At 41.0% G+C, this 22,734-nt stretch overlaps 1 protein-coding gene and 1 long non-coding RNA gene across 3 annotated transcripts in view; one reads left to right on the forward strand and one right to left on the reverse strand.

Annotated features, from left to right (window-relative positions):
- Positions 1–22,734, reverse strand: part of LOC310747656 (uncharacterized protein) — a 144,359-nt gene that overhangs the window by 61,045 nt on the left and 60,580 nt on the right. The window lies entirely within an intron of this gene.
- On the forward strand, positions 66–17,118 carry LOC310748204. Of its 2 annotated transcripts, none has more exons than XR_014541195.1 (3): positions 66–187; positions 14,972–15,117; positions 17,012–17,118. It is a non-coding gene; the product is annotated as an uncharacterized lncRNA (long non-coding RNA). The 2 variants fall into 2 exon arrangements; XR_014541196.1 differs by lacking the exon at positions 66–187 and adding an exon at positions 13,841–13,931.

The following is a 22,734-nucleotide window of genomic DNA, read 5'->3' on the forward strand; positions in this document are numbered from 1 at the left end:
CCCTCAGAACTTCTCCTAACTGGCAGTTAACTGACATTTATTATTCACTGATCACTACCTTTAGCTGAATACAGCCTGAATGTATCTGATCCAGGCCCTGCCTATAAATATTAAATGCAATTGTCTAGCCTGACTTGGATGGGAACATCAGGTGTTATTCGAGCATCAGGGGTTATTCAAAGGAGAGGTGAGACTTTAAGACACTTCACAAAAGAGTTTCTGAGGTGAAGATTGAGAACAGAGAAGGGCTTTCCATCTTAAACTAGGGAGGTTCAACCTGTGAGTCCTCTCGTTAAACTCTCCTTGGAAGAGATTTGGTGGGATGTGGGGAGGAGAGAACACATCAACAAGACCAGGCTCTCTCATCTCAGTGACACATTCAGATCTGCATTTCCCTTCAGTGGAAGTAAATCCCACCGAAATCCGTGGAACTAGCTTCTGATTAGGCCTGGTTAGAGCTGGGGGATATTTCAGTATCATTTGACATTTGATGTCTTTACTGGGTATTAAGAAGTTGATGAATAGTTAGCCTTTCTTTGAAGTCTTCTTTGTCAAAAGCAGCAAAGAGATGAGAAGCAAGTCCGCCAACAATAAGATGACCACGTTGGTAGTATTCATGTGGAATTCTGGACAGATCATGGACGGTACAATTCGTGGTATGTTTGCACACCATAAGTGGCAGATGAAAGAGAAGGGGCACAATAAACAGCAGCATACTGAAGCAAATATTCTTTCTCATCAAACAATCTTATTTCCATCCAGCACATGAACCTTCCTTCACAACCAACCTCAGTACAATATTCTGCCTTATGATGAACAGCACTTCTCTAACAATTCACAGATTTAAATCCTATTTTACAACTTGATTAAGAAAATAGTTAAAATCCTTCCTCTCCTCTGTCCTCTCCCTTGTAAAGAATGGCAAGAAGAGGTTATAATACCCATGTTTTGACATTGGTTAGTATTCTCTGGAAATCAACTGAGACATTATCCAAGGGAGACATAGACATGCTGAGAGTGATAATTATAGGTGAGGTAATAACAAGCTCTCTTTACATCAGGAACATCTGAAAATGCCCAATAATAATAATAATAATAACCCTGTTTCTGATGTTTCATTCAAAGTTCATTCTGACTGTTTTATGGCTCAACAATAGGGCATGCAGAATTAACAGCAATGAAAAGAGAAGAACAGTGGGCCTGTCTCTTATCAGTGTCAACCAGTGGAAAAGATTAATCTGACCTCCTAAAATTTCCCACCTGAACACCACTTCATTAGTTTTCTAACAATTATACTGAGATGAAATAATGGTGAAAAGGACAGAGTTTTGTAGGTGGTTTCGTTGGAAGCACGAAAAAATAGGAATCAAAAAAGGAGAATGCTCTGGATGCCAAGATCCGGGTTGGGGGCACAAACTCTTGGTTGAGAGATTCCCACAAACAGCTCTTTATGTTCCTGATAGAAAAGCCCCTCACTACTAGTTGGAGGGAGTAATATATAGAAGTAATAACTAAAAAGTAGTGAATGGTGGTATTATATTTTCTAATAAAATGGAGCTTAATTTCATAGAATCATAGAATCATAGAATCATAGAGTTGGAAGAGACCACAAGGGCCATCGAGTCCAACCCCCTGCCAAGCAGGAAACACCATCAGACCACTCCTGACATATGGTTGTCCAGCCTCTGCTTAAAGACCTCCAAAGAAGGAGACTCCACCACACTCCTTGGCAACAAATTCCACTGTCGAACAGCTCTTACTGTCAGGAAGTTCTTCCTAATGTTTAGGTGGAATCTTCTTTCTTGTAGTTTGGATCCATTGCTCCGTGTCCGCTTCTCTGGAGCAGTAGAAAACAACCTTTCTCCCTCCTCTATGTGACATCCTTTTATATATTTGAACATGGCTATCATATCACCCCTTAACCTCCTCTTCTCCAGGCTAAACATGCCCAGCTCCCTTAGCCGTTCCTCATAAGGCATCGTTTCCAGGCCTTTGACCATTTTGGTTGCCCTCCTCTGGACACGTTCCAGTTTGTCAGTGTCCTTCTTGAACTGTGGTGCCCAGAACTGGACACAGTACTCCAGGTGAGGTCTGACCAGAGCAGAATACAGTGGCACTATTACTTCCCTTGATCTAGATGCTATACTCCTATTGATGCAGCCCAGAATTGCATTGGCTTTTTTAGCTGCCGCGTCACACTGTTGGCTCATGTCAAGTTTGTGGTCAACCAAGACTCCTAGATCCTTTTCACATGTACTGCTCTCAAGCCAGGTGTCACCCATCTTGTATTTGTGCCTCTCATTTTTTTGCCCAAGTGCAATACTTTACATTTCTCCCTGTTAAAATTCATCTTGTTTGTTTTGGCCCAGTTCTCTAATCTGTCAAGGTCGTTTTGAAGTGTGATCCTGTCCTCTGGGGTGTTAGCCACCCCTCCCAGTTTGGTGTCATCTGCAAATTTGATCAGGATGCCCTTGAGTCCATCATCCAAGTCATTGATAAAGATGTTGAATAAGACCGGGCCCAAGACAGAACCCTGTGGCACCCCACTAGTCACTCTTCTCCAGGATGAAGAGGAACCATTGATGAGCACCCTTTGGGTTCGGTCAGTCAGCCAGTTACAAATCCACTGAGTGGTAGCATAGTCAAGACCGCATTTTACCAGCTTCTTTACAAGAATATCATGGGGCACCTTGTCAAATGCCTTGCTGAAATCAAGGTAGGCTACATCCACTGCGTTCCCTTCATCTACCAGGCTTGTAATTCTGTCAAAAAACGAGATCAGGTTAGTCTGACATGACTTATTTTTCAGAAATCCATGCTGACTATTGGTGATCACAGCATTCCTTTCTAGGTGCTCACAGACTGTTTGCTTAATGATCTGCTCCAGAATCTTCCCTGGTATTGATGTCAGACTGACTGGGCGGTAATTATTTGGGTCCTCTCTTTTCCCCTTTTTGAAAATAGGGACAACATTTGCCCTCCTCCAGTCTGCCGGGACTTCGCCTGTTCTCCAGGAATTCTCAAAGATGACTGCCAGTGGTTCTGAAATCACATCTGCCAGTTCTTTTAATACTCTTGGATGCAGTTCATCTGGCTCTGGAGACTTGAATACATCTAAACTAGCCAAGTATTCTTGTACTATCTCCTTAGTTATTCTGGGCTGTGTTTCCTCTGCTGAATCATTTGCTCCAAATTCTTCAGGTCGGGCATTGTTTTCTTTATCGGAGAAGACTGAGGCAAAGAAGGCATTGAGGAGTTCAGCCCTTTCTGTGTCCCCTGTTTGCATTTCACCATCTTCTCTGAGTGACCCCACTGTTTCTTTGTTCTTCCTTTTGCTACGAACATACCCATAAAAGCCTTTTTTGTTGCTTTTAACCTCTCTAGCAAGCCTGAGTTCATTCTGTGCTTTAGCTTTTCTGACTTTGTGTCTACACGTGCTGGCTATTTGTTTGAATTCCTCTTTGGTGGTTTCCCCCCTTTTCCATTTTTTGTACACATCCTTTTTTAATCTTAACTCAGTTAAAAGTTCTTTAGATAGCCACCCTGGCTTCTTTAGGTACCTTCCATGTTTCCGTCTCATTGGTATTGCCTGAAGTTGTGCTTTTACTATCTCCCTCTTAACAAACTCCCAGCCATCATGAACTCCCTTTCCTTTTAGTATTACTGTCCATGGGATCTCACCCAGCACTTCCCTAAGTTTTATGAAGTCGGCTTTCTTAAAGTCAAGAAATTGAGTCCTAGTATGCTTGGCTGCTCCTTTCCGCTATATAGTAAACTTCAGAAGAGCATGATCACTCGCTCCTAATGATCCTTCCACTTCTACCCCACTAACCAGGTCATCAACATTGGTTAGGACCAGATCTAAAATGGCTGTTCCTCTTGTTGCTTCTCCCACTTTCTGGACAATGAAGTTGTCTGCAAGGCCAGTGAGGAATCTGTTTGACCTTATGCTCTTGGCTGAGTTTGACATCCAACAAATATCTGGGTAACTGAAGTCCCCCATTACTACTATCTCCCTTCCTTTTGCATGCTTGGCCATCTGTTCCAGGAAGGCATCATCTATGTCCTCCGTTTGGCTTGGGGATCTATAGTAAACTCCCACAATGAGGTCACTGTTATTCTTCTCTCCCTTAATTTTGACCCAAATGCTCTCACTTTGGCTTTGAGGTTCTAAATCTTGGATCTCTTCACAGGTATACACATCCCTGACATATAACGCCACTCCTCCTCCTTTCTTGTCTGGTCTGTTTCTCTGAAATAGATTGTATCCCTCCATTATTACATTCCAATCGTGGGACTTATCCCACCAGGTTTCAGTGATGCCTATTATGTCATATTTAGTTTGCTGTACCAAGAGCTCAAGCTCATCTTGTTTATTTCCCATGCTTTGCGCGTTAGTGTACAGACATTGAAGTCCATTAATCATTCCCCCGTGTCTCTTATTTAAGGATTTTTTCCTCCCACTCATGTTCAAAATGCTTTTACTTCAAAATATTCATTCAGAAGCATTTTCCCTTTCTTATAACTATAAACCCATTAAAAATACCAAAATTGTTATTCATTGAATTCTAAGTTTAAAAACCCCTCCAGGAATGGTCTAGCATATATTGCCCATAACCATGGGCATCCCCCACTGCACACGAATAATAACTAAATACTTAATTAATACCCAGATATGGAGGGAGAGAGCTGGACAGTTCTCATGGCTTGTGAGGGCAGAGACTGGAGGTGCAGCAGGGGGTTGTTTACGCTACTCAGCCCCCCCCCACCTGACAGCTAATGTGCATAGCAGAGCAGCAGAAGCAGCAACATTTCCACACATCCTCCAGTCAGCTCCCAAAATAACAGATGTGGGTATTTTAGGTGCAGTATTCTTGATCTGGAATGGAGAGAGAGAAGTATAGAAGACATTCAAAGGATTTAGATGGTGCTTCCCACTTATCTTTTTTTTAAAAAAATAATATTTATTAAAGTTTTAAAGGTTACAGAAAGAAAAAGTAAAAAACACCATATTAGACAAAAACAATACAACACATCACGATAAGGGGGGAAAAAAGGATGAGAAAAAGAACAAGGATGAGAAAGGATGAGAAAGGATGAGAAAAAGTATTGGACAGAAGATAACCTATAGTGGACATAGCAACACTACCCTTTGGCCTGGACTGCCCAGCGAAAGCGATACTAACACCACCGACAGAACAAGAGCAAGCACTGGGCGCAGTTGGAGGAGAATTAAAGTAACTACATCATGGCACTGCAAGCATTAAGCTGGAATGTTAATGGACTGAACTCCCCGGAGAAAAGACGAAGAGTCTTTCATTTATTAAAAAAAGAACAATTGGACCTGATTTGTTTACAAGAAACACATGTGATAAGGCTACACAGGAAAATATTGAGTAATAAAAGACTGGGACATGAATTTATTTCATCAGACAAAGTTAAAAAAAGAGGAGTAGTACTTTATGCAAAGGAGAGCCTATCACCGAAATTTTTATTTAAAGATGACCAAGGACGATTTGTTGCAATTGAAATTCAATCACAAGGAGAGAAATTTTTGATACTAGGCATTTACGCACCAAATGAGGGAAAATCGGAATTCTTCAAGAAGTTACATGAGACTCTGATGGACTATATGGACTACAATATGATTTTGATGGGGGATATGAATAGAGTGGTGTCTACAAATATGGACAAGGCACAGAGACAGGTAGTTACTAAGGATGGTAGATTACCAAAAACTTTCTTTGATATGACTGACAATATGGATTTAGTTGACATCTGGAGAATGAAAAACCCCCTGGGAAGAGAGGGAACCTTCTTCTCTGAGGCCAAAATGACATGGACAATAATTGACCAAATTTGGGTAACTAGAGGGCTGGCTCCGAAGACTAGAAAGGTGGAAATCTACCCTAAAACCTGCTCCGACCACAATGCTGTGAAGATGGAAATGAAACTAACACCAACTGGTTCCTTCAGATGGAGGATGAATGACACATTGTTTAGGAATGAAGAAGTGACCAAGAAGGCCCCAAAAACTTTGAGAGACTATTTTGAGATAAATATGAACACCACTGTTGAAAAAAGAGTAATTTGGGACGCAAGCAAAGCGGTTATGAGAGGATTTTTGATACAACAGAATGCGATTCAAAAGAGAGTCCATAATGAGAAAAAAGTTAAGATTTTGGAGAAAATAAAGGAAGGAGAGAAGAAACTGAGAGTGAAACCAAAGTCGCAGGAGATTCTGAAAGAGATAAAGTTATATCAAGTTCAATATATGAAAATGATGAACCAGGAAATACAATGGAAAATTAAACAGATGAGACAAAAGACCTTTGAATCGGCAAATAAATGCGGAAAACTGCTGGCTTGGCAAATGAAAAAAAGACAAAAACTTAATACCATTACAAACTTGGAAGTGGAAGGAAAAAATATACAGAATCCAGTGGAGATCAGAAAGTGTTTCCAGAGGTACTTTAAACAATTATATACACAGGAGGCGCAGAAAGAAATGGACATTGACTGATTTTTGAAAACAAATGGACTACAAAAAATCTCTCAAGAAAATAAGCTAATGTTGAACTGCAAAATAACGGAGCAGGAGGTAGAAGGGGCCATCCAGAACATGCAATTAGGCAAATCTCCAGGACCGGATGGTTTGACTTCAAGATATTATAGATCCCTGAAAGAATGGTTAATACAGCCATTAAAGGAAGTTTGTAATGAAATATTGGAAGGGAAAAGGGCACCAGAGTCGTGGAAGGAAGCATATATTACACTTATACCAAAAATAGAGTCTGAGAAGACACAGCTTAAGAACTACCGCCCCATATCTTTGCTTAATGTGGATTATAAAATTTTTGCAGACATTTTGGCTAAAAGATTAAAAAAGGTACTAGTAGAAGAAATTCATAAAGATCAAGCTGGCTTTCTCCCGGGCAGACACTTGTCTGACAATACGAGGAACATAATTAATATTCTAGAAAAATTACAAGTGAATATTAATTAATACTAAAGCAGTTTTGATATTTGTGGACGCGGAGAAAGCCTTTGACAATATTTCTTGGAGTTTTATGAAGAAGAATTTACAGGGGATGGGGGTTGGTCAAGGTTTTGGCAATGGTATAGGTGCAATTTACTCAGAACAAAAGGCTAAATTAATTGTGAATAATGTAGTGACGGAAGAATTTAAGATAGAGAAAGGAACACGACAAGGTTGCCCAATCTCTCCATTGCTTTTTATATCGGTCCTGGAGGTTCTTTTAAACATGATTAGAAGGGACCAAATGGTTAAAGGTATACCAGTCGGAGCTAAACAGTACAAATTGAAAGCATTTGCCGATGATTTGGTATTGACATTACAGGAGCCAGAATCTAGTACTAAAAGAGTACTGGAACTGATCCAAGAATTTGGACAAGTAGCGGGATTTAAGTTGAATAAGATGAAAACTAAGGTTTTAGAGAAAAATCTAACAGTGACTGAGAGAGAGAGGTTTCAGAAGGAGACAGGATTAACACTGGTTAAGAAAGTGAAATACCTAGGGGTTAACATGACCGCTAAGAATGTGAATTTATTTAAGGATAACTATGAAAAATGTTGGATGGAAGTGAAAAAGGATTTAGAAATATGGTCAAACCTGAAGCTATCATTGTTAGGCCGAATTGCTGTGATAAAAATGAATGTATTGCCAAGGATGCTGTTTTTGTTTCAAGCATTGCAAATTTTGGATAAAATGGAGTGTTTCAAGAAGTGGCACAGAGATATCTCTAGATTTGTCTGGCAGGGCAAGAAGCCTTGAATAAAATTTAAGATATTAACTGATGCTAAAGAAAGAGGTGGATTTGCCCTGCCAGACTTAAAACTTTATTATGAATCAGCCGCTTTTTGCTGGCTGAGAGAATGGATGCTTCTTGAAAACACTGACGTGCTGAATTTAGAAGGTTTTAACAATGTATTTGGGTGGCATGCATATTTGTGGTATGACAAGGTCAAAGCACATAAAGCGTTTAAAAACCATATTGTCAGAAAAGCACTGTTCAATGTTTGGATAAGATATAAGGACTTGCTTGAAAATAAAACCCCAAGGTGGTTGTCACCAATGGAAGCGAAGGCTCAGAAAAAGCTCAATATGGAGGCCAAATGGCCGAAATATTGGGAAATTTTGGAACAAGAGGGAGACAGATTAAAACTGCAGAGTTTTGAAAAATTAAAAAATAGAGTGAGAGATTGGCTTCATTATTACCAGATAATGGAGGCATATAACTTGGACAAAAAAATTGGCTTCCAGGTGGAAAAATCAAAATTGGAAACAGAACTGTAATGGTTATGGGGGTTGCTCGTGCGTAAGTTGCCGCCACTCCTGGCTAGGTTCCCTGGTTGAACCCTTTCTGTCTGGACAGCCCTTCACTTCGTGGCTGTTTCAGTCGCTGGCAGAATCCGTCAGTGGGCGTTTCTTGAACTTCTTCCAGCAAAGAAGTTCTTTGACGCCAAGTCACCTCCTACTCTCCCTGCCTGGAAGTCTTCTGCGCAGGGTGGGTGTGGGCAGCGGAGCACCCGTGCTCTCTCCGCTGGTCTCCGGTGAAGAGTCCTGGAGCCTCCTCTCCGATTCCCCCATCTGCCCCCCTTCTCCACTGGTGTTACGCCGATTTCCTCCCCCAGCAGATGGGCTGCCTCTCTGCCTGCTGGGACCCTCTCTGGCATCTCTCTGGAGCCTTCCCTCCGCCTCTGGCTCTGATGGCAGTTCCCTGACAAGAACTGCTAGATCCTAAAATTAAGAACTTGTCAAGAATGTATAACTTGCTGTTGAAATGGAATACTCAGGATGAAACGGTGAAATCTGCTATGATTAAATGGGCACAAGATGTTGGACATAATATTATGATGGCTGACTGGGAACAGTTATGGACCACAGGTATGAAGTTCACGGCATGCAATGCCCTAAGAGAGAATATAATGAAAATGATATACAGGTGGTACATGACACCAGTCAAGCTTGCAAAAATCTACCATTTGCCCGATAATAAATGTTGGAAATGTAAAGAGACTGAAGGTACATTCTTTCACCTTTGGTGGACATGCCCAAGGATTAAGACTTTCTTGGAGATGATCTATAATGAAATGAAAAAGGTATTTAAATATACCTTTCTGAAGAAACCAGAGGCCTTTCTCCTGCGCATGGTCGGCCAATTGGTGCCAAAGAAGGATAGAACTTTCTTTATGTATGCTACAACAGCAGCAAGAATACTTATTGCAAAGTACTGGAAGACACAAGATCTACCCACCCGGGAAGAATGGCAGATGAAGGTGATGGACTACATGGAACTGGCGGAAATGACTGGCAGAATCCAAGACCAGGGAGAAGAATCGGTGGAGGAAGATTGGAAGAAATTTAAAGACTATTTACAGAAACATTGTAAAATTAATGAATGTTAGAAGGATGTTGGAATGATGTTATGTGGTTTTAGCAGAAATGTTATAAAGGATTAGGAAAAAACTGACTGTTAATTGGTGAAAGGAGGGAGAGTAAAGTTACATTATATTAAGATAAATTACAGGACAAAAATGTGAAAAGATGGAAAGGATTTGCTGAAACAGATAATCAAACTAGAATACAAAAAAGGGAGGTATGAGGAGGTCAAGGAAATAAGCTAATAAAAGATAAGTTATGGGAAGATTTGCTGTATTTTTTTTTTGTTTTTTTAAAATGGATTTTATTTCTCTGTTTTTTTTCTTTTGTATCATCCTTTTATCTTTACCTATTGTGATGTGTTGTATTGTTTTTTGTTTAAAATGATGTTTTTTACTTTTTCTTTTTGTACCCCTTAAAACTTTAATAAATATTATTATTATTTTTTTTAAAAAAGGAAAATAACCTAGAAAGGATCAAGCTTAAAAAAAAATGCCTCTCAGTATATTGGTTTTTTTGTTCAGTTTCTAATCAATTACCCTTTGAGGTTCTAGTCAGGCCCCAATATTTTGTGGTACTCATAACAGTTTCTTGGTTTTCAAGATAAGCCTTAGGTTTAAAACAAGATCAGGGGCTCCTGCCTCAGAAAGATCACAGTGAATTTTGTTAAAGAAATTGCACATAGCAATTGCAACACATAAAATACAAGATAATTTAATGATGTCGATAAAGAGAATTATATTGCTCATATTTTGGTAGAAAAAACCCACGAAAATGATAGGATTTTTTTATTTCCTCTTTATTAATTGCTCCTTGCTGTTCAGATCAGGCCTCAACACAATGATGTAGCATTTTGGGAAAAAGATAGAACCCAATATGCCAGCACTGGAGGCCAAGATGGAGAAGATCTCCACAGCCACCATGTATTTCCCCTTGGTGCTCAGGTACACTGGAACAAACGAGATCCAAACACTACAAAACAAGAACATGCTGAAGGTGATGAATTTGGCCTCATTGAAGCTCTCAGGAAGTTTCCTAGCAAAAAAGGCCACAACAAAGCTGACAATGGCCAAAAAGCCCATGTAGCCCAGGACACAGTAAAACAGGGCAACTGACCCTTCGTTGCAGCCTAGAATGATTTCCCTCATCACAGAATGCATGTCAGAATCAGGGAATGGGGGAGAGGTTCCTAACCACACAGTGCAAATGGCAGCTTGGATAAGGGAACAAGAAAACACAATAGAGCTTGCCAGGCTTTTCCCCACCCACTTCCTCATTCGGGATCCTGGTTTGGTGGCCACAAAGGCCAGAACCACCGTGATTGTTTTGGCCAGAACACAAGAAACAGTCACTGTGAAAACAAGGCCAAAAGCCATTTGTCGGAGCAGGCAGCTCACTCTTTCTGGGGGTCTGAGGAAGATCAATGGGCAGAGGAAGCAGAGCAGGAGAAAAGTGAGGAGAATGTAGGTGAGGTCCCGATTGTTTGCTCTAACAATGGGTGTGTCCTGATGTTTAATGAAGATGGCTAGGATCACCACTGTGAGGAGAGAGAGGGAAAGAGCAAACAATGCTAAGCTCATCCCCAGAGGCTCTTTAAAAGACAGGAAGCTGATGGTCTTTGGAATACATTGTGTTTGATCTCTGTTCGGATAGTGGTCTTCAGGGCACTCAACACAATCTTCCATGTCTGGAAAGAAAACAATACTTTCAGATTTCAGATGTGTTGGAGAGCAACTACTAATGCTGTTCGTATGGAACTCATAAGCTTTAATTTAAATTTTTGCAGGTATTTCCAGACAAACCTGAGTGTAAGTGTGAATGAATGAGAATCCCAGCTTAGCACTCTGTTTTGGGCCATTCAGCATGCCCTGTGATGTCACACTAACCCCCCAGTTTAGATGGATAAGGGTGGTAACTACAAATAAATATCATGCTTGTCTTAATTACTCATGTGTGGTACATTATTGGAGTCAAACCATCAAATCATGTTTTGCCAGACAGGCACACAAAGTGGCTAAGGTCACAGAACTTTCCTGTAAATTTTGCTGAAGAGAACTCTGTGAGATCACTTCCTTTGTTTGCCTTGGCAGGCAGCTATAACACTACTCCTTCCTGCTTGGGCATCTCCCTCTTTTTCTTCGTCATGCCTCAGATTTTGTACTTTTGTAATTTATCAGTTAGAAACCTGCCTTCATTTTGCTACTGTAACTGCTGCTTCGAAAACTAGATTATGTAAATACTACTTTTATTTCTTTACAAAACAAAGTGTACATGATTGTTCTTTTTAAGGAGGAGAAAAGGGGTAATATTAATGGGAAATCCAGTTTGCCACCAAGCATCCTGGATTATTTCTAGAAGGTTAAATCAATGTTATTTTAGCTACCAAGTTTAAAGTTGCAAACGGTGATACCCTCCTGATCTCACTCCTGTGAGCAAGGGATTATAATGACTAAATTATATATCCTCTCCTTGTAGCTAATTCTAGTCCTACGTTCAGAACAGGAACTAAGGAAGGTGTCTTATGGCAAGTCGGATCACTGGCCCAGCTAGTTCAGTATCGCCTGCCGTACTTTAGCCTCTGACAAAGATTAGATCATGGGTAACTAACCTTTCCTTTTTAAGACAAGGTTCATTCCTTGGGGGGGGGGCTCTCTGCCAATATGGATCAAGGTGAAAATTACTTTTGTTGATATTTCAGTGGGAAAGTTACCAAAATGGCACTCTTTGAACCAACACATGAACCAAAGTATTGTTACCCTGCAAAATGTGTACATCTCCAAAATTTGTGATGCAGTTTTCTAATCAAGTGATATGTACAGAAATGCAACATATTCCCATTTATTTACTTATTTACTTATCTTCTTCCACGGTTTCTAACATGACATTTTATTTATTCATCTATCTATTTATTAAATTTGCATACCACCTTTCACCCAAAAGTAACATCACTGGCCCACTTAGCTCAGTATTGCCTGCTGTATTATAAACTCTGACAAATAATAGAACATAGGTGACAAAACATTTCTTTTTAGGACAAAGTCCATATTTTTTTAAAATGGGGCTGTCTTCCAATAAGGATGGAGGAGAAATTTGGTTTTGTTGCCATTTGAATGGGAAAGATCTAAATTGCACTCCTTGAACTAACACATGAACCAAAAGATAGTTGTCCCGAAAGATATGTGCTTATCTTCAAGCTTGCAATACAGTTTTCTGAACAAACAATATGTACATATTACTAATTAAAGTGGAACCTGGGTTTTAAAATTTCTCAATTGACAAAGGTTTTGGAACTCGAATGCCGAAAATGTGAAAGTAAATGGCTTCTGTTGAGATACCACTGTATTTTTCTCAATTTTCTCTGTAAATTTGCAGACCGCCCTTTGTGCCACAGTTTTTGAACGTTTTGGAAGTCAAATGGTCTTCTGGAATGGATTACAATCGAAAACTAAGGTTCCATTGTATTTACTTAACTTTCCCCACAACTGCTAATATGATTTAAGTTTGAAAGGTATATATCCTGGGTCAGTCTGGGATGAAATCTTGCATTGAGGAAATGAAACACCTGACATTTTTAACATGACATTTCATTTCATTTTCCTTATTTTTCTTATTTACTAAGTTTGTATACTACCCTTCATCCGAAGATCTCAGGGTGGTTCACAGCATAACAAATGTTATAAAATAATATAGCATGATATATGTTTGAAAAGCACCATATATATATATATATATATATATATATATATATATATATATAGTGTCTCCTACCTTTCTGGGATGAAATCTTGCCTTGAGGACATGGGGCACAATCATAGCAGCAGAATGGCTCCCCCTCCTTCTTCTCCTTACTGGAACCAGGAGGGCAGCTTGGGTTACATACAGAAAGGGGTGGAACCTGCCCATTTAAATAAACACATAAACAGTTTAGCACACAGAAATTAGCTAGAACTAGCAAGCACTGAACAACATATTCCAAAACCAGGGTCAAATTACCCTTTCTGCTTTCCATGGTTTTAAAACAGAATGCTGAAACTGACCATCTTTGAGCCCCGTTCTGCACAGAATGCATTAGGACTCAATTTGGGAAGAGGATTGGGGGCTTATCTTCATAAGCTCTGCCCCCATTATCCCCATATACAAAAGGAATACCTGTTCCACCCCCAATTTTTCATTCTTAGCACATGTAAAAGTATATGCCTTCAGGAGAGGACAGTAGTGTAGTGCCAATTGTTGTTTAGTCATTTAGTCGTGTCCAACTCTTCGTGACCGCATGGACCAGAGCACGCCAGGCACTCCTGTCTTCCACTGCCTCCCTCAGCTTGGTCAAACTCATGTTGGTAGCTTCAAGAACACTGTTCACCCATCTCATCCTCTGTTGTCCCCTTCTCCTTGTGCCCTCAATCTTTCCCAACATCAGGGTCTTTTCCAGGGAGTCTTCTCTTCTTATGAGGTGGCCAAAGTACTGGAGTCTCAGTTTCACGATCTGTCCTTCCAGTGAGCACTCAGGGCTGATTTCCTTAAGAATGGGTAGGTTTGATCTTCTTGCAGTCCATGGGACTGTAGTGCCAATAATGATCTAAAAATGTGGAGAATGTGTGGAATGTGGTCTTGTGGTCAGATCCTGCTTGCAGGTTTCCTACAGACATCTGGTTGACCAGTTTGAGAACCAGGTTTATTATTTATTTGTTTTCTATACCTCCTTTCATCGGAAGATTGCAGGACAGTTTACAGTACAGTCGTACCTCGGAAGTCGAACGGATTCAGTTCAGGAAGTCTGTTCGACTTCCAAAACATTCGGAAACCAAGGAGTGGCTTCTGATTGGCCGCAGCCAATCAGAAGCTGCGTAAACTGCGTTGGCTGTTCAGGTTCCAAAGAACATTCGCAAACCGGAACACTCACTTCCAGGTTTGCGGCATTCAGGAGTCAAAACGTTCAACTTGCAACCAAGTCAACCAAGGGACAACTGTATAAAATATACGAAAATGCAGAACACAGTAACAAACAAAGCAATACCTGCCTCCGCCTCCACCCCTGGTTTAAAAGGCCATAGACAGTTTAATCTGCAAATGGCCTAGGTGAAGAAGAATATTTTCATCTCACACCTAAAGATATGTAGGGAAGGGGCCAAACGAGCCTTCCTTGGGAGAGTTGATTTTCTATACCTTTGCCCTCATTTATTGTTTGATTCTTCCCCAATCTAAGAAGCCCCTTTCCTCATTCCACAGTTGGGGACAAAGAACAGTTGTGCACAAATTTCTGTGGCCCCTGCTTCCTACTCAACCATTAGCATTTGATCTCCAAGGAACCTTCTTCTTGCCAACAAAGTCATGAAGTACACTGATACAGAAAGAGCCCCAAGCTCCACGCATGCCATATCCAGATGCTGGACAAGACTGGCCATTGGTGTTACCCTGGACTAGATGGGCCGTGGGTGTGACCCAGCAAGCTCATCTTATGTTCCCATGTAGTGTAGAAGAAAATGTTTTGAATACGGCTGGAGAGCCACATATGTGCTGGACTGATGATCTATAAGTGCAAGAACATTCTGTTTTCCTATCTCTCGTAGGTGTAGGAATTATGCCCCACCTGGTAAAAGCTGCTGTGCCACACCATTCTGTTGTCATCAATGGATGTTTTCTTTCCTGGGGCAGCTTCCACATCCACCCTTCCAACCTTGACCCTCACAAAGGAGTTATTTGGAAAAGTGACCAGGTTGGTAATATCAAAGCCAGTGCCTACTTCCCCGTTCTCACTAAAAGATAAAGTTTCTCCAGCAGAGCTGTTAAACGAGACACTCCTAAGGAAGGGATGGAGCTGCATTGAAATAAAAATAGTAATTATGAATAATGCAAATCTCTCTCCGTACTGGCACCCAGGATGCAGGTCGTGCAATGCAAACATAATGCATTCCTTAGAAATAATTCACAAGGTGAGCATTTTCATAGGGAGCTAATGTTTTCCATTATTTCCTGGGGGGAATCTCAATGCATTCCTGACCAAGAAACAATGAGAAAAAAATCCAAGGCTTTCAGGTCTCATTGCCTGGAAATCTCCCCTCTTTCAAGAGAACAGTAGGGTAACCAGCCTCATATAAACAGCATAGGTAAAGGTAAAGGGACCCCTGACCATTAGGTCCAGTCATGGCTGACTCTGGGGTTGCGGCGCTCATCTCGCTTTATTGGCCGAGGGAGCCGGCGTACAGCTTCCAGGGTCATGTGGCCAGCATGACTAAGCCGCTTCTGGCAAACCAGAGCAGCGCACGGAAACGCCGTTTACTTTCCCGCCGGAGCGGTACCTATTTATCTACTTGCACTTTGACGTGCTTTCGAACTGCTAGGTTGGCAGGAGCAGGGACTGAGCAACGGGAGCTCACCATACTTGAGTCTAATTAATTCACACAGAGGTTAATGCCATAGAGTAAGCTACCTTGCCAGGCTCACTTCCCCTCACCTTGGGAGAAAATGGCAGCAAAGCCTTTTGTTCTACTCAGTCCACATCTTAATTTGGTGCATGCAGAGCTCTGAGCTGTTCCCTCCAGCCATATGGATTTACCCAGTCTCTTTTGTTACAGACAAGATTATGAAACAACCTATATTTCCATGCTTTTGTTTGCTGCATGCTTTGCTGCGTTAAACCTCTGGTGGGGTTCTTGCACCAAAGAGTACTTCCCTAGCTCTGCTCACTGTTCCCAATCCCCGTTCCTCAGCCTCAGCTACATTCTTCTCCAGCTCTGGCTGCCTCTCCCTGCCAGCTCTCCCTTTCTCCTCTGAGTGTAGGCTCGGATCCTTCTTTTAACTTGAGTGCAGAGAAGCTGCTTGTGAAGGACCAGCACAGTGCAGGATTGGATCATTCTGCTTAATAGTGGTCTGAACCTGCACTGTGCAACTTCTCCACAAGCAGCTTCTCTACACAGCAAGAGAGAATCTGATCATACTGTCCTACATATCACTGCCCAGGTGTGTGTGTGTGTAGGCATTACCTGCCAAGGCTGTAGCATTAGAAGCTCCTGCATCCCTCCTTGCACCACTGCTCCATATTTGGTCCTGGACAAGAACATGGCATGTAAAGCATGTGCCGTTGCATAGACAGCATTATAGAGACTGTAGCTGTGGCCAGTTATGCTCATCTCAAAACCAGACGAAGGGAGATCTTCCAGCTTTTCATCTCCAGTGCAGGTTCCACTGGCCTGTTTCCCTGTATTGGAGTTTGTAAATAAACAGACAAAGGCTTGTGCCCAGAACTGCTTGAGAAAGCCATTTCCATTCACTTCAAAAGGATTTTGTGCCTGAAGAAAAGCTTTGAATCCTTGCACCACATTTGAATGAACTGTAAAGGAGAGGGAACCATGAAAGACTTGCATATCCATGCTCATTTGATAGGTCATTGCTGTGAAATCCAGCTGTGCTGTCAGAATCCACACCTTGCCCACAGTTGTCTTGGTCACATTTTCCAATTCACCTAGTGCTACCATTGATCGCAAGATAAGCATAGACTTTGTTCCTCCATAGACAACAACAACATTGGCTTTACTTTCCATAATAACTTGATAGATTTGGATCCAGTCAGAATACATGATATAATACTCAGTCAAATATGTGGTTTTCAGGTTTGTGTCTGAGAAGGCCAAGCATATGCCTTTCTGGGAGAGCAGAGGTTTCAGGGCCTGAATAAATCTCTCTCCACTGTCATTATCTCCAGCAAGCAACCCAACCCACGTCCAACCAAAGTGAAGAAGTAACTCAACAATCCCAGTGTACTGATGGGCTTCATTGGGCACCATCCTATAGAAGGAAGTAGATTGCCTTTGACTAGCATCCTCTGGGGCAAAGGAGCCATAAGTGAGCTAAAAGGAAATAAAGGAGCATATTCAGTAAGAGTAGACAAGCTGTATATGTCCTTTGACGGCCTGCCAACACAGAAGGCCAGATGAGCCAGTTGCCTCGGGAAGGCAGACTACAGAAAGCTGGGAGGAGTGGCAGATTGGCCTCCATTAAGTCCACCCCATGCTTGTTGACTACCTTCTCTGCCATCCCTGCATGCCCAGTTTCCTGCGCTGAAACCCCTGAATGCCTGCTTTCGCCCCTCCTTATATTTCTTGAGCTTGAACGTCTTGCTTTTCTACTCTGCTGCTTTCCTCTCCTGCATCAACCTTGCTTCACCACAGCATTTCAGCTCCTCATTGCATGGTGTCTTAACTTCCCTTCCTTCCCACATCTCTATCAAACCACTATTGCACAGAATCTCGCTCAAGTGCCACAATGCATGGGCAGCTACCAGCTTTGCAGGCTCCCAGCTTTGCAGGAAGAGCAGCTTCAGTCTCCAGTCGTTAAGGTATGGGTCAAAGTTAAGAGAGACACTAGTTAGCAGAATATAAAGTGGAAGCGTGTTTTGGAGTGGTGAGGAAGCAGGGATGAGTTAGTGCTCTCTCATTATCACAGTACCTTCTGTCCATCCCAATACTCTCTATCTTTATTTCACTCTCCCCTTCCTTCTCCATTGCATTTCACTGGAAACACTTTTTGTGGAGGGAAGGACTGCTCTCTGTCAATCACAACTATTTTTCTACTATACAAAACCTTTCTGGATACAAAATATGACGGTAAATGAGTCTGAAGTCCCCAAGGTGGTATCTTACCTGGGGGATCTTGTAGATGTCCAAGATGTCTGCCATTTGGAGGGAGGTATCAAAGTCCAGTCCCCCAACAGCTGTCATCAGATGTTTCTGGGTGTCGCACTTGTAGTTAGGTAGAAGTGTGGAGGGAAGGTTCAGAGTGACCCGGTAGGTCATCCTTTCACTGAAGTAACTGTCATAGATGTGGAATCCCAATGTGTTATTAGGCAAGATCTTGGGGTTCTCATTGATCTCCTTGACAGCAAAGGCCAAGGCCAGAATATGCTGGTAGTTCTTTGGCACAACACTGCAATGAGAATTTTATGCTGTATACTAGGGAGATACGTTATGCAATGTTCTTTAAAAAAAATTAGGACCTCATGAGAATTCTTCAACGTTTTATTGCAAATTGTGCTTTAAGATACAGGTATCTGCAAATCAATTTCCTCTTAAAGGATGCTTTTTTCTACTTGTATACTTCTATACCACTTTCACTAATACTTACATTACTCAATTATATTTCAGGCTGCTTGGATAATTCATGTCATTTAAGAAATCTGCTTCTATGACACTCTTCTGATAAAAACTGGGCAGATTCCTAGCCTAAAAAAGACACCAGCCCACTGGTTCTGATATTCAGCACAAAATTCAGCATTAAGTTCGTAAGGTTTAATGTTTTATTATGTTTTTGTATATGCTGGAAACAACCCAGAGTGGGTGTGGTACTATTACTACTATTACTACCATTACTACTACTATATTGTTAACACAGTGGGTTAAATAGCTTAACCTTAGCTGTCCACTTTCTCTGGACATTACCACACACCGCCCTAATTACTTCTCCCAAGTGACTGTTAACTGCAATTTCTTCACTGATCAGAACCTTCCACTGATCACAATCTGTTCTTGCCCAGACTAATGAAAATGAATATGCATTATCCAGGGCTGTCTATAAATATTAAACGCAATTCTCTCCCCCCCTCCATCACCAAGCAGCTTTCACCAAAGAGGCATGCACCGCATTAACAGCACAGGGTTTCAAACTTTGACAGTAACACACAAATATCAACAGAGACGATGAAAATATTTTGAAAGCACAAAACATAGACATACATTTATCTACTGGTACTGATCTGATGCAACAAAAAACCTGCATTAGAATACAGAGAAGTAGGTAGCCTAGCTTAATGGATAACTTCTCATCATTTTCAGACCTGTGACAGGTCTCATCGTTTTCAGACCTGTTAACTAGGAGTGTTATTTGAGTCAAGCCTGACATGGATGCGAACACCTGGGGCTCTTAGAACTCCACATTCTAAGAGGTGAGCTTTAAAGACCCCTCACCCCAAACTTTCAGAGGTGAACTTCAATATCCAGAACAGAAAGACCTTTGCCTCTTAAACTTGCCTAGTTTAAGATGTGTCTTCTTTTTAAACTATTCTTGAAAGAAATATGGGGGGCAGAGAGCGCATCAGCAAAACAAGGCTCTCTCATCTCAGTGACACATTCAGATCCCCATCTCTCTCTTCCCAAGCCAACTCGAGCTTGCCCCTCCACCTCTGCCTGGAAGTAAATAAGTGGAACTGGCTTCTAAGTAAGCACGTTTAGCACTTGGCGATGTTTTGGTATCATCTGATTACATCACAGCCAGATGGGCAGGGTATAAATAAATTATTATTATTATTATTATTATTATTATTATTATTATTATTACTTGACAAATGAAGTCTTTACAAGATATTAAGAAGTTGATGGGTAGTTAGTCTTTCTTTGAAGTCCTCTTTGTCAAAAGCAGAATGGAGGTGAGAAGCAAGTCCTCCAACAATAAGATCACCAGGTTGGTAGTATTCATGTGGAATTCTGGACAGATCATGGATGATGCAACTCGTGGTATGTTTGCACACCATAAGTGGCAGATAAAAGAGAATGGGCACAATAAATAACAGCATGCTGAGGCAAATATTCTTCCCTATCAGACACCCTCATTTCTATCTAGAAAATGAACCTTAGCTTCAGAACCATCCTCCGTTCTATATTCTGTTTTGACGTGAACAACACTTCCCTACCAACTCACAGATTAAGATCCTATCCTACAACCCAACAGCAGAAATCATTCCTCTACCTCTGTGCTTTCCTATGCTTAGAATGGCACGAAGGGTTTTTTATACCCATGTTTAGACTTTGGATTGTATTCTCTGGAAATCTATTGAGACATTACCCAAGGGACACTTAGTAATTACAAGAATGATTATTACAGATGAGATAGTAACTAGCTCTCTTTACACCTGGAACATCAGAAAATGACAAAACAAAAACTTTCTCTTTATGAGAGAACAGAAGGACATTCAGGATTGACTACAACGAGGAAGAAAACAACAGTGAGCCAATCTGTTATCCTGAAATGCTTCATCTGATTAATCTAACCTCCTAAAATTTCACACCTGAACACTAGTTCATTAGTTTACTGACAATTATACCAAGACAGATTAAAGAATGATGAAAGGTGGCTTGTGTTTGTTTTAAGCTTTTAGAAGTTTAAAATATATCCTCTTGAGTCCAAAACATCCCTCTTCCCCTAGCATAGAAAAAGGACACACATAATCCAGAAAACACAGGCAGTAAAACTTGGCTTAGTTACAGTGGAGGAAGTTCCATATTATTGGTACAGGAATATATGAGAGATTTGTTAGTCATGCGGTCTGTGCTTGGAGGAAGCAGCACAGATCTCACATGTTCTGCTTCTTAGGTAGAGTGACTGCCTAGTCACTCCTAAGGCGAGCTAAGCCTGGCACAACAGCTTACTCTGTGGTCTTAACCCCATCATGCATTAACTCAGAGTGAAGCATGTTGGTTAGATGAGACTGATTCCATGAGACTAGTTGGAAGAGCAGGCTTAAATGTGGGAGGTGGCCTTGGAGATATTCCAGTAAATGGTGGAGACCATGTTTTCGTTTTGACTAGTTTTGTTATGTACTGAGTTGAATAGGATCCAAACTGCAGCAGTCTGATTGGTCCTAGAACAATAGGATCCAAAAGGCAGCAGTCTGATTGGTCCTAGAACAATAGGATTCAGAATGCAGCAGTCTGATTGGTCCTAGAACAATGCAGCAGTATGATTGCTGCCTTTTGGATCCTATTGTTCTAGGACCAATCAGACTGCTGCAGTTTGGATCCTATTCAACTCAGTACATAACAAGTTTCAATTGACTTGGAATCAGCTGAGCTATGTCCTGCTTTTGTAGGAGAAAATGGAAATTGCTTGGCTTTTTCTGAGCCAATGGAGACTGAGAGTGGGGGGATTTTCTCCACAAGATGGATCACAGGTCTGCTTGTGTATGTTACGGACTCCCTTTTTGAAGCCTGCTGAAGGTATCATATAAGGGGGAGAAATAAAGATTTGATGGACTGCTAGGGATGGGGGAGACATTCAATTCAGTTCCTGTTTAAAATGGAAACAATCATGTTTGTTCTTTCTGAATATCAGAAGCAAACAAATAGTGCATAGTGAAAACAACATTACCACACAGCTTGCAAAAATGCCGACACTGCATAGAAAAATGTGTTTATTGAAGAACTACCGACAAAAGAGGAATGGCAGATAAAATTGATGGACTACGCAGAATTGGATAAGATGACAGGGAGAATTCGAAACCAGCAGGACCAGAAATTCTTGAAAGACTGGAGTAAATATGCAAGTTATTTGAAAGACAATTGTAACCAACTGACTATGCTTGTAGGACTACAAGAAGTTTTATAAGGAGACCTATATGAAATATGCAGAAAAAATTTATGAGAATGGATTTTAAGTTATGGGTTATTAAAAGTAATAGGTAGGATAATAAATGTAAGATTAAGAGATGAGGTTGGAAAATCATTAGACGCGGTTGATGGGAGTCTCAGGCTAAAATTGCCAAAATGTTGTATAAGATGAGATGAGATGATATGTTCTGTTTGGAAAATATATGTAAAAACTAATAAAAATGTATATTAAAAAAGTAAAGAAAAATGTGCTTATTGGTAGAAATTGACACAACAATGCTTAAGAATTTTCATGAGGATATTTTTAAATAAAAAAACATGCAGAAATATGGAGAACTGAATTTAACATGAACAAAATGAGAATCTGGTAAAATCAAAATTGGCAGGATCTTCCATCCCTATTGACTACTAATTCAGATAGTACCTCTACTTACGAGCACCTCTGGTTATATATCCTTCGGAATACACATGCAGCAAACCCAGAAATATTTTTCCAGGTTTTGCCATGCATGCATACGCAGAAGCGCCCTACTGCACCACACACATGTGCGGAAAAGGCACCTCCAGTTGTGAAAACCTCGGGATCCGACCGGAGCTCTGGAATGGATTCCGTCCGCAACCGGAGGTACCACTGTACTTTTAATTTACCTCGTCAATTACATACACAAATGACATGTATATGTTACACCTAATGAGTTCTGATTTCCAAGATTTTGGGCCTAGAACCAATGGGGTGGTGCAGATTACACACCCGTTATTTTTATGTTGCATAGTTTCCATTCATTAGTGATATTAATAAATCTTGTAGTCCTCCTAGCAACCTGCATCCCATAGAGCAATATGGTGGGCCTACTTTCAGTACGCCCACAATCAGCCCACGTCTTCAGCGCCTGCATGGGCTGGGCTACCGGAGCACCTTCTCTGACCTTCCGATCACAGGAACACAGGAACACCAACGC

The sequence above is a fragment of the Podarcis filfolensis genome (genome assembly GCF_964270895.1).
Source record: "Podarcis filfolensis genome assembly, chromosome: 13".
In the NCBI taxonomy this organism is placed as follows: Eukaryota; Metazoa; Chordata; class Lepidosauria; order Squamata; family Lacertidae; genus Podarcis; species Podarcis filfolensis.